This window comes from Zeugodacus cucurbitae, chromosome 6 (genome assembly GCF_028554725.1).
Source record: "Zeugodacus cucurbitae isolate PBARC_wt_2022May chromosome 6, idZeuCucr1.2, whole genome shotgun sequence".
Taxonomy (NCBI): domain Eukaryota; kingdom Metazoa; phylum Arthropoda; class Insecta; order Diptera; family Tephritidae; genus Zeugodacus; species Zeugodacus cucurbitae.
In genome coordinates, this window is record NC_071671.1 from 37,123,942 (window position 1) to 37,129,941 (window position 6,000).

The following is a 6,000-nucleotide window of genomic DNA, read 5'->3' on the forward strand; positions in this document are numbered from 1 at the left end:
GAAACGACCACAAAAGTGACATATTCCACTTGGCATGGGGAAGCATCACGTTCTCAAAGATATCCTTGAATATGAATCGATTAATAATGCAATTGACTCGTTGTAGAGGTTCAACACCAACTCCGGAAAACATTTCCATACCATAATGGCAACTAAACATGCTTGCTTAACTGTACCTTGGAAGTATAGGGAAGGACCCTTTATTTTTTGGTCGTCGAGCACTTCTCATTCCGTCTAAGTATTTCAAATTATATATTAATTTATCGGAGAAAATTATTGTTTTTCATCGTTTCACTGACCAGTTATTGTGTTCCCCAGCAAATTTTAAACGTCTTAGTCCATTTTTCTTGATTTAAACAGTTTTGAATGCTCTATAACTTTTTATCCCAACTGTACACACTCTCCTTGGTACTTTACGACTGCTAACAATCATATTTTAGTCTTTAACCACGCTTGCTGCCGACTTATTTGGAAACTTTTCTAGTTCTCTAAGTATTTTTGAAATGTCATGCCATGTTTTAGCTTTGGATTGTTCTCCACGATGGTGAGTTTTCACAGATACCTTTCCCTAGATTACTTTATAATGAAGTTTGCTGTTGATTTTTTGACATAAAACTTGTTAAAAATTTCTTTTTGTGGTAAAACATTATTGTAGTATTTAATAAATAATGGTTTTAATTGAACTGAATGTTTATTTCCAGCCATGGCCACTTTTTGTTATAAATTTCTTCGAAAAAAGTAGAATTTTAATCGCATCCCAACTTTTTATACAAAAAATCTTAGTTAGGCTAAAATTATGCTTATTATTTTGTGTCGTTATTCAAATTACGTAGATAATGCAAAATCTTCACAAAATAATGTGATTTTCGTCGCCTATCGCGATAAATTGCGACCAGTCCAATATGTTTTGTCGCGGTGAATATTGGGTACTTATAATTTGTTTCGTATAAAATTTAATATATTTTGAAAAAATATAAGTTTTATTATTGTATCACTAAATAAACAATTTATCTTTACATTTAAGTACTTTTTTATATCGAAAATAGTAATTTGGAATATACGAGATGTTTTTAGCATTCATAGCCATCAGTCCAGTATGTTTTGTCCGACACTGTATATATATATACATATATGTACTGATTCTTACTCAAAACACGGTAAATGAATTTCATTCTGTAAGTTCAAAATGAAAATCCCAAGGTAAGTTTCGATAAACTCTTAGACCCCATATATCCATACGCTTACATGTATGTATATATAGTAGGTATGTACATGCAAATTCAAAGCTTTAGTAACGACATTAGAAAAACCGAAATGTAATTAGAACGAATCGCGCCTATTCACATTTACATATATAGTACATACATATTTATACCTTCAAATATACATACATACATCCGTATATATGTATGTAATTCATGCATAAGTCACCGGTAAAGTAACTTCGAATAAGGCACATAGCGAAGAGCGAAGATGTACCAAGGCATGCTTGCGATTGCGTGTTATGTTGCAGAAGCACAGAAAGAAAAGCTTGGCTTTTGCGAACCCCAACAGCAACTGTGCCGCACGGAGTGTAAAGAGAGTGATGCTAGAACAGATATTGCCGCGGTCGGAAACATTGCTGCAAATTATTCCTCTGCCACTCCAGCACGACTAGGACCGACAGCCGATATTGCTTGGCTGTCATCTGTTGGCGGTGACTGCGGCAGCTCTGCAACAGTGCTGCGGCAGTATGCTGTGCTGCTGTCGCGAGTACAGTGAACCCATTGTGTACGTATATTCATATGTTTGTATATACGTAAACATATACGCTTTTATCTCTGTATATACATATTTATACGTACGTATTTATCTATATTTTAGCACATACATACACAGGTATCTATTGTTGACCGATCGACGCGCTTATAGATGCACAATTACATGACTAATAACATGAAGAAGATGAAAGACAGAGGCACACACATATATACTAATGTACATATGTACATGCGTACGTCGAGCACCTCAAGCCAACCTGAGTAAAAAATTACACAAACCCATGAGTAGACAAATGTACAATATGTCAATATCTATATGTATAGACACAATCGCACACTGTTGTTGTTGAAAGTACATGCAAATGTTATTAGATAGTACTGATTAGCCAGTAAATAAGGCGATAGTAGAGTGCATGTTTGTTTGCTTTTGCTGTAGTTTTGCTTTTACAGAACGCGTTAGAGCGAAAGTAAACGTTTACCTCGACTTACAGACGATGCATTCGAAGAATGCAGGAGAAGGTTTGACAAGTTTAGTGATACATCCGCCGGACGTAACCGCGATTTTAGACGACTGGACCAACAAACTACGGCATAGGGCGTTAATTCGCTAAAAATTGCGTCGAAATGTTGTGCCGTGCGCTAGGCAGTCTATGTCGAAGGCGAACACATAACAGAAAGGCCAACAAGCAAAAGCTGTTTGGAATAGCGGCGATGAGTACGATCGATTGAATAGACGTTAGGTATATAAACACATACAAAAATGTCTATGTTGGATAACAGGCACATACACACACACATACGCGTGTGTGACGAGGCGTACGAATGCGAAGAGAAGAAATAGCAGAATACTGAAGAGAATAAAAGACAATAGTGAACGAATGGCGTTTGCGATGTTAAAATTAGTTGCCTACGTTTTGTTATTACCTGAATGTGTGTATGTATGTATATTAATTTGCACATTTAAATTTCGTATACTATGTTGTTTTAACACCTAACCGCTTTCTATTGAGCACTAACAAATAACCATGTTTATATATCGACATACATACATATAACATAGAGAGAGAGCAAGCATCTCAATTTAAAATGGAGCAATGGAGCAGCAGGAAAACTTTCTTGTGACTTTGAGACAAGTGACTCTGAAACTAAGATCTAACATTTAGGACTTTATAAAGCCACCACCATCATTATTTGTACAACACAAAGCTTTACGGCGGCGTCGTAGTCATCAACGCAGTCGCAGACACTGTCGCCCTCGTACATTCGTACTATGGTAATCACCGATGCACAGCACACATGCACAACGGAAACTATGTGTGAGTGTGTATCTATGTACGCGCATGCGATAGCAAAGCAACGACAGGGGAGCACATACGCAGACACAAATACGCACACGTTACCTCGACTTACTTGTTCTGCAACGTATCTACAGCGTATTTTAGTTATCTTTTTACAGTTTTTTATACAATCAAACTGGAATTTAAATTCTCGAGTTTAGTTATTCGTTTGTTTCGATTTATTACTGAATAAACGCCTCTTTAAATTTATCTTTTATCGCGAATATGCAGCTATATGTATATCACGCACGAAAATCCACTTACACTAAAACAGTCCGATGAACAAGCCAAAAAAGACTCCAGCATAAATAATCGCACTCAAATGCCGTAATGACGGATATCGAAACCGAATTCACTCATATTAACACTTCGTTGGCACTCAGTTGGCATTGCATGCAATTCCAGCACCTCGATGTATAACCGCTGATCCAGCTGTCAGCACTAAAGTTAAAAGAGCTGGAGAGTTTCCCTGCGAAGAGCACTTTCATTCAAAATACTGTACATACGTATGTGTGCATATGATAGAGTACAGATCGGTGTGAGAGCAGCTCTGTTTGCCCACTGAGTAGAGGGGAAATTTGAACAGCCACGAAACGACACCACTGATAAAGTAAGTAACCACAGTTATCTGGTCCGTGGGGTACACTGTTATGAATAAAGTCAGCTGTTAACAGCAAATATGTTGTTGGCGCAGAGAAGTTTATGGAATACAGAAATTGAGAATTTTAATTATTAACATTTTCACTCTGCCACTGTGAACGTGGCCATTAATAAGGGAATGACAACTATATTATTTGTTTGGCAAATGGTTTTTGTCGCGGCTAAATATTTTTTACTCTACCAGAGCGTATTAACCAAACCTACGACAACAATCATTCTCTTCTCTGACTGAATGTGAACGCACAAATTACGAGTTTAGTGGTTTGTCAAATGACAATTTTACGATAAAACGGTCGGGCAACTGTTTTGTACTTTTTTTTATGAAATTTTTCTATGACTTAAAAAAATTTTTTTATATATTTTTTGAATTAACTTTTTTTTTTTAATTTTATAACCGAACGAGCTATAGTTAGAGCAGTCGAGCATAAATTATGTATAAATTCCATAATTTTTCACACTTCAGTATGAAATTTTCAATTTGAAATTGCTATGGATCGGCTCTTTATTAGTTAACATCAATTCCTAAGATGTACAAATTATTTAGCGGATAATCATTAACTGACACACTGCAGAGTGCATGCACGTATAATGGAATTGATAAAAAAATCCGTTGTAAATAAAAATATAAAAATAATAAATGCCAAAAAATAGCTTCAACTTAATTTGGCATTGGATAAGTTGGACTTCATACATTGTGGAGGAAACACAACATTATTTACTTTTAATACAACTTTTCACTAATCTTCCATTTATTTTGGTGGGCACGCTGTTTTTTCTTTTGTTTATCAGCTTATGTAGTTACTTGTATTCTAATATTTCGATTACTACATGGCAATTGTAATAGATCCACTCTTTGGTTTATTCCATTGAGAACAAATGGTGCATCTTCGAGAGCGGTTGCTCAGATTTTGTTCATACGAGCCATTCTGTAACCAGAGAACTTACAACATCAGAGAACTTACAACATAGAGAAGGTGCAGGTTCGACAGCGAATGAAATTCAAGTCTGAAAGAAGTGTACTAGGGAATTTACCACGCTACTGGGGAACTCACCTCATGATAAGTTAACAGCGATTTCAGTTTTAGCATAGGGAATTCTGTAAAACGAGAAATCGCTGGCACATGAAATAATCATGAGATATTATTATTCAATTTTAATTAAATTTTTATTTCTTTTTATTTTTAATTTTTTTATACTACTTTCTAAATTAATATAATTACTATTTAAAATCTTATTTTTAGAAAATTATTAATAAAATGAATGAAAAATTATGTTTATGATGAGCGTCGAACCTGTTGCCCTTTCTCAACTAGGGAATTGATGGCTGGGCAAAATAGGAAAATATGTTTGAATAAAATATGCGAGAATTTATCAATTGATGGTAGACAATTCTGAAAGTCATGTTTTATTAAATTTATATATTATTCATAAATATTTTTATTTCATTTAATTTTCTATCTATTTTTCATTTAATTTTTATTAGATATTTTTTATTTATTTTAAGTTAATTTTTATTAAAATCTGATTAAAAAGTCCGTTTTATTCTTTAATTATTTAAATAAACTATATAACAATCTATAATATCATTCTGGACTCGAACAATCATTGATTTGCCGTCGGCAAATTTCATCTCAATGTGTATGTTCAAATATTTTTACTACCATACGCGTGCAAAAATTTATATGTACATACATACGTATAAATGTGAACATACAAATCTACATCCCTCACATTTGTCACTTCGACACATCTTCGGAAAAAGCAACTCGCCTACAACAAAAAATTACAACAGCATTTTCATTCATAAACGCATGCGTATCAACAACAAAGCAAGTGGACTTCATTCATAAGCGCAAGCGTCGCGCACATCTCCGCGCATGCCTTGCCTAAAAGCGACTTGTCTGGGATGCTAAAAATCACAAATTCAAATAATTTCTGATATTTCCTTCAGAAGAGAAAATTTGCTATGCAAGTAAATTCAAATAACTTCATATGCAATTCTATATGTACAATGTTATAAATTGTACAATTCATTAATACATATTCACAAATAAATATCATATCAGCAGATACGATTGCATATAAAAGTAAATGTACATATAAAGCCAAAAGGCTAACATGCAGCTATACATACAATCAATGTAAACGTCTGAGCATATTTTTCATTTAATGCTCAGCAATGTTAACATGACGCTGTTAAAATTTCTCCTTGTTTGTTAGACCCCTTTCACACAGGCAATTCC

General features: G+C 34.4%; 1 protein-coding gene across 6 annotated transcripts in view; it reads right to left on the reverse strand.

Moving 5' to 3' along the window:
• Cdk4_0 (cyclin-dependent kinase 4) overlaps nt 1–3,523 on the reverse strand; it is a 33,051-nt gene extending 29,528 nt beyond the window's left edge. For 2 of the 6 annotated variants that reach the window (XM_054232764.1, XM_054232763.1), the window contains exon 1: nt 3,171–3,331. The gene's annotated coding sequence lies outside the window, so the exon portion shown is untranslated. Of the gene's footprint in view, nt 1–3,160; nt 3,332–3,361 lie in introns of those variants that run through there. The other 4 variants (XM_029045395.2, XM_011196256.3, XM_029045394.2 and 1 more) reach the window with 3 other exon arrangements.
• Between the last annotated feature and the right edge of the window lie 2,477 nt (nt 3,524–6,000).